Source organism: Rhinolophus sinicus, chromosome 1 (genome assembly GCF_057876585.1).
Source record: "Rhinolophus sinicus isolate RSI-liver-muscle chromosome 1, RSI-T2T, whole genome shotgun sequence".
In the NCBI taxonomy this organism is placed as follows: domain Eukaryota; kingdom Metazoa; phylum Chordata; class Mammalia; order Chiroptera; family Rhinolophidae; genus Rhinolophus; species Rhinolophus sinicus.
Window position 1 is genome coordinate 30660523 of NC_142501.1, and position 7432 is coordinate 30667954.

General features: G+C 36.7%; 1 pseudogene; it reads right to left on the reverse strand.

The window, feature by feature from the left end:
* Positions 1-255: 255 nt before the first annotated feature.
* Positions 256-1477, reverse strand: LOC109454247 (phosphorylated adapter RNA export protein pseudogene; annotated as a pseudogene).
* Positions 1478-7432: the final 5955 nt, after the last annotated feature.

Here is a 7432-nt window from a genome sequence, read left to right on the forward strand (position 1 = left end):
GGACAAAACTGATTATCAATTAGTAATAATTAGCACATGCAACAGACTGAGAAATTAAATCTTCTGATATATACTTTTAAGTATTTTGTCAGACATGAGAAATTTTTAAATGTTTATATCAATCATATTCATCTCCCTACATATTTAGTTTTATTTAAAACAAGTTCTTTCCAAATTTCCATGTTTATCAGTGCAAAGTAAAACTAAGTAATGTCAGTAGAAATGGATTATTACAATGTTATTGTAGAAAGGCTTATTCCTCAAAATGTACTAAAAAATGTCCAAATCATAAGAATGATCAACCTCAATGGGTTCATCTGCATCAAGCTTTGTCTCTCCATGTCCTTCATGTCCTTCCATGTCCTGTGATTCATCAAGGGCCTCACTTGCAAAAGTTTCTCATGCTGTATCATCATCTTCTTGAAAATTTAGACTTTTAATAGCTTGTTTCATCTTTTTTCCCAACACTTGTGTTCTCCTCTTCCTAGCAGCTTTCTTATTTTCATATTCCTTTTGATTTTCAATGTAGAAAATGTCCTTAATTTGTTCCTCACTGATACTAGGAGTGTTTTTCAGGAGATTCAGGAAAACTCCACCTGGTGTTCTTCTTCGACTACCATTCATTATAAACAGGCCACCATTTTGTTCAACTTCAGCAGTTTCCATCAGAAGTTCAATTGCCTTTTTGTTCCCAATTATACTGACTACTCGGGCTATCAGATCTTTCTTTGGTTCCTGCAACCTGAAAGAAATTTCATCAGCCACTTTCTCCTGAGAATCATCCTCTGTGATCTCATACCGGCCTTTATAGTTCATTTCTAGTCTGTCCCCTAGTCTGTCTTTGACAGGTCGTTTCCGTTTGAGATGACCTTGCCCATTTTCATCTTCCTTTGGGCAGGTTTTCTTGCCACCATGCATATATTCATCGAGCTCTTTGTCTAATTCTTTCGTATGTTCTTCAGATTCTCTCTTAAGTTTCTTAGCAAGCAAATAATTGTAGGTCTCGGATTGTCTGCTTTTGTCAATAGTGCCTTCCATTTCCAAGATACCAAGTTCAAAGGCCACAGCATCTTGATTCTGTTCCTGCAGCACCGCACCCCATATGTTGTTAACCTTCTTCCCTCCAGCAAGAGGCAATTTCTGGCTGCTCTGGCCAAACTGAAAAGGCTCTGGTTTGGGAGGGGGGTTAAAACATTTCTGCCGCTTGCGTTTCCAAAGAGAACTATCATCATCTGAATCGGAAAAACTCTCTTCACTTGAATCCACACCTTTAACAGCCCGATAATGTGATACCGGTGCACACGCTGCTGTCGTACCCTGGAAGGACCTCGCTGCACGGTCCCCACCTAGTGCTTTCTGCATCAGAGTGTCGGTAGGCATGACCGTCCTGTCGGAATCCGAATCGGAAAGCTGCGCATCTTCCACATCCCCGGCCTCCTGCGCCATCTTCCCGCGGTGCCGTGCGGCGCCTAGTATTCTGATTTTAACAGTGATACAGACAAAAAGAAATTAGATTTTTTTCTGACTGTAAGGGAATATATTTTCACTGTAAGTAATGAAAAATATTAAAAAGTCAAGAGTAAAAATGTATTACCATAATAACATAACTAAGTAATAACCATTTCAACAATGTAATGTATATGTGTATGTATATTATAGACATATAAACACACACATATTTAAATTATTATAACACTATATATAATCATTTCTAACTAATTGTTTTTTCTTATTGTATTTTAAAATATCTTGGGGGAAATATCAGTGATTAGTGCTACCATTAATAATAAATTGAAAGGTTCTAGAGTAATGATTCCTATTGTATTACCATTTAACTTGCCTATATGGCATATTCATATCATAAAATTAATTAGGTGGTAACTTCAGATTACACCTACTGTTTCAGATTTGGCTTCTTTAATGGAGTGAATCAATACAGCCCCTGCCATCTAGTATGCAGCTATTGACATGTCATATGTTTATTTCTGCATAACAACATATAAGGATAACCAGAAACAGTTTGCTTTTACATGGTAGAGTCAACAATATACTTTTATGGTTTTGCCTCAATTGTTTATGGCAATTGACACAGCAGTCATCAGTCATCAGCAAATTGCAAGGCCAAATACAGCCTGCCAGCTATTTTCGTATAGCTCACAGGCTAAGAATTTTTTATATTTTTAAGTGGTTTTTACATATTTAAATGGTTGACAAAAATCCAAAGATGAAAAATATTTCCTGACACATGAAAAGTACATGAAATTCAAATTTCAGTGTTTATAAATAAGCATTGTTGAAACATAGCCACATCCATATGCTATCTATGAGTTTTCTAGAGATGTTTTCACACTTCAACCAGGGTTGAGTAGTTGAAACAAAGATTGCATGGCTCACAAAGCCTAAAATGTCCACTATCTAACTCTTTATAGAAAATGTCAACCTCTGACCTAGTTCACAGAGACCTTGACTGTCGTCTTGAAATACCACAGAACATCATGCCAACCCAACATGGATGACATCATGCTGAGGGGAACTGACAAGCAAGAAATAGTAAGTATTCTATTTGCCTTAGTGATGCACATATGTCGCATTGGATGGGAGGCAAGCCCCATTAAATTCAAGGGCCTCGCTACCTTAATGAAGTTTTTAGAGATTGAGTGGTCTGAGTCATGTTAGGATAGCTCCTCTTACAGAAAGAACAAGCTGTCAAACACTGCACTTTCCACCAAGAAAAAGAAGACACTTTGGGAGTATCTCTTGACTTTAGAAGGCAATAAATACATATTTGAGTTCAAATGGGCCCATATCAAAAAAAGGTCCTAGACGCGATGAAGCTGTTCTTCTACTTAGGCCTTAGGGCCTAGCAGATCCAATGATATTCAGCTTGTGCAGCAGATTGGATGCTATTCAGAGCCACTACCAAGTGGCAATAGGAGAGTTACAGCATAGTGATATAAAGTGTTGGAGTACTGCCATGTTTTCTTCTGATGATAACATCTCTTTGAAGAAACATGTCCTAGAGTTCTACTCAGCCTTGGTAAAGTTTAAATGACTGATCCACATCCCTCAGAGACCAAGGGAACTGAGCGTCCTATCACAAATATTGTGTTGAATAGACACAACAGTCATCATAATATGTATAATATCAGTCTCAAAAGTGTGCTGAAGGAATAGCTAGTTGCTTGAACAGGTGGTGGCAGATTTCCATGGTACCTACTACTGCTTCATTGCCTAAATCTTCAAATCATCTTCCCCTTGTACAGGTCTGTGCCCAAATTTCCTCTTCTTATATGGACGCCAGTCATACCAGATTAGGGTGTACCCTAATAACTTCATTTTAAATTAAATACCCATTTAAACCCTATATCCAAATATAGTCATAGTCTCAGGTACTGGGGGTTAAGACTTTAACATATGAATGGGGGAGACACAATTCAGCCCATAACAGCTGGCTATAATTTTGTGTGTGCAACTCCTATTTGTTTGGGTCCATATTAACATACTGTATAATGGAGATGCGTGGGCATAAACAAATAGGGGTAAAAATACACATGTAAATTTTGGGGTCTTGTTATCACAACCAAGGATGATATCCTTAACAAGTGGTACAAGTCTCTGAAGGTTGAAAAAAGGGGGTGCATGCCTTCAAATGCATCGTTTCGTTTACAAATTACAACCATGTTATTTTTTATCAGGTATGTTCTAAAATCATGTTTATAATTTGTTTAACAGTTAAGTTTACCATTACGGTAAAATATTCATTGGTGACCACAGATAAAAGTAAGATTCCCTTGGGAATGACAATTGTAAAATGTGATATTTTAGGCATTTTTTAATCAAGGAATTCCCTGACACTAAGGAAAGCTGCCATATTTGGTTATCATCTTGTGTCACATTTCTTTCATTTAGAACTTTGTAGACTTTGATGTCTTCTAGAATTAAATATTCATATACGGCCAATCTTTTATTTTCCCTCTTTTTAGGAGACTTTTATTCAAGGGAGATGGCTGATTAAAGAATTGTTTCTTTTTCTCATGTCTTATTTTTGATCATTCTATATCCATTTTTTCCTGTATAGTGTGAATCGCTGGACTGCTGATTCAGCTATTCGTCAGGAAAGTTTTCTTCTTTTATATCTCTGAATCTTTCCTATACAGATATTTCAATATAAGTATTCCATTTTGTGGGATTTCTAACCACTAAACAAATAGCAATTATCCTAGTATTAAATCACCTTTGCTTTCCATCACTATCATTTTTTCTCTAATTGCTTTTATCTTTATCTCATTTCTCAGCCATTGTTTAAGCATTAGTCAGGTCTTAATTTATTTAACTAGTATAACACACCTTTGGGCTAATTGCTATCATTATTAACATTGTTTTGGTTAGGGGCCCAACAGGAAATATACTCAGGCTGGGTTATTTGAGGAGTATTTAATAAAAGGATCATTTACAAACGTAGAGTAGAGTAACCACAGAGGAGAGTGAAGTGTTCTAGGTTTCCTAACACCTAGGTACTTATTCTCCTTAGCTCTGAAGACCACAGGGAGGAAGTGATCACTACTTCCCTGAGATGTAGTGAGCTATTTTGGTAAGGGCCCTTGCCAGGAAATACGACCTTCAGTTATGGGATAGAGTTCCTATGACCTCATAGACGAGAGGCTGGGGACACAAACAACCTAGTTCTACTCTCTTCTCCCCCTTTGATTTCCTTTGAATACTTCCCCTTGCCCAGATCCAACTAGAAGTTTAAAAATCAAGGAAGCTTGTTAATACAGTCCACACAGGTCAGTCTCTGCCTCCTAGGACACAAAGCTGAGTAGAGAAGGGTGGATAATAGGTCTAGAGAGGCAAACTTAAGATATTTAGCGTATCCATTTTATATCCTAGTACTACTACAGTCCTGTGCTGCATAACAACATTTGAGTCAATGGACCACAGATGTGACAGTGGTCCCATCAGATTATAATGGAGCTGAGAAATTCCTATTGCCTAGTGACACTGTAGCCATTATAAAGTCCTAGCACAACACATTACTCGCGTTTGTGGAGATGATGGTGTAAACAAACCTACTGTGCTGCCATTTGTATAAAATCATATAGCACGTACAGTTATATACTGCACATAATATTTGATAATGATAATGAATGACTATGTTACTGGTTTATGTATTTACTATACTATACTTTTTATTGTTATTTTAAAGTGTAGTCTTTCTATTTATAAAAAAAATGTTTGCTATAAAACAGTATGCCGTATTATGTTGGCAGCAGCCTCATATATATTGTGTTTACTACATCTCTTGCTTGCATCATTTTCTCTTGTTTGATTTAATCTTGTGTTATTTTATAAGTGTGCAGTGTTTATAAATTCTACAGGAGTGTACAGTAATGTCCGAGGCCTTCACACTCACTCACCACTCACTCACTGACTCGCCCAGAGCAACTTCCAGTCCTGCAAGCTCACTTATGGCAAGTACCCTATACAGGTGTACCTTTTTAATCTTTTAGACTGTATTCTTACTGTATCTTTCCCATGTTTAGATATGTGCAGATACACAAATACTTACCAATATGTTACAAGTGCCTACAGCCTTCAGCACAGTAACAAGCTGTACAGGCTTGTAGCCCAGGAGCAATAGGCCACACCATACAGCCTAGGTGTGTAGGAAGCTCTGCCAGCTAGGGTTGTGTAAGTGCACCCATTTTACTCACTCTGCACAACACAAAATCACCTAATGACGCATTTCTCAGCATATATCCCTGATGTTGTTACCCATGACTGTATACCATTCTGTCTGCAGCAGTAGGTGGTTAGGAAGGTAGGTAGTCAAGTATTTTATGGGGGGAATATAAAATATATATATTCTGGATATATATATCCAGAACTTTTTCAAACTAAACAAACGAAAAACAGAATGAAAGCTTTTTTATAGCCACATGTCGCATTACTTTTGGAAACCACCATGAACTGTGAGCTTCTTTGATTGTTACAGTGCTTAATAGCATCCAGGAGATGGCAGCATTGGCAAAGTATATCACTACTTAGAAATGTTCAAAAGATTTGTCACAATTATCGCTGATAGATAACAAACTTCCTAAATGGAAGTAACTTTTTAATGCATGGTTGATCCTAAATAACAAAGTGCAAAAATACTAAATTATTGTCAAATAATAGTATGGCTCTAGAAATGCGGTTATTCAAGAATGCATATATCGCAGTACTTTCCTGATAAAATCTTCAAATCTAAGAGACACATACCTACAAACATACATAGTATTAAGTTGCCCCGTCTAATCAATGGGGGATGCATTCCAAGACCCTCAGTATTTGCCTAAAACTGACGATATCACCAAACCCTATATATACTATGTTTTTCGCCTGTACATACATACTTATGATAAAGTTTAATTTATAAATTAGGCACAGTAACAGATTAACAACAATAACTAATAATAAAGTAGAAAATTATAACAATTATAACAATATACTGTAATAAAAAATATGTGAATGTGGCATTATTAAATAAAATAAGGGTTACTTGAACACAAGTACTGCGATACCTTGACAGTTGATCTGATAACTGAGATGGCAACTAAGTGACTAATGCATGGGGAGTGTATGCAGTGTGGATACACTGGACAAAGAGATGATTCATGTCTCGGGCTGGATGGAGCAGGACAAGAGATTTCATCACACTACTTACAGGAGCACACAATTTAAAACTTATGAATTGTTTATTTTTGGAATTTTCCATTTAATATTTTAGACTGAGGTTGACCATGGGTAACTGAAACTGTAGAAAGCAGAACCATGCATAAAAGCATACTACTGTATATACTTTCTTTATAACATTTGCATAAATTATTAAATTTTAAAAGCTTGGGTTGTAGATATGCAAGACGTAATCTACAAACTGTATTCAAAAGCAAGTTTAATAACTAGAGGTAACTATTCACAAAATATATACAAAGTATCACAATTCAAATGCAGTAATAAATTAAAACCTGGATATCACAGACATCACATCAGCTATGAGAAAAAAATTAATTTGCCAATAAATGTCATTTCTAAAGTGTTTTAATCATACCTACCATTGAAACTTGTTAAGTTTTAGAGACACACATAGATATTGTCAATATTTTGGGCCAGGTATTTAGCTAGGCAGAGGAGACAATGTCAAAAATAGCCTTGGCCCTCCACACCTTTCTGATATGGGGACAGGCAAACCCAACAAACTGAATACAGTTGGGCCTTGCTCTGGTAAAGCAAGCTGCTATGTAACTTGGAAGAGCCAGCTTACCTAACTCCACCTGAGAGTCACGGAAGACTTACCAAGGAAGGAGGACTGAGCAGAGATGTTAAGAGATGAGCAGATGTTTGGCAGGAGGATCATAGGGAGGTCACTCCATGCAGAAAGAATACCAGACAC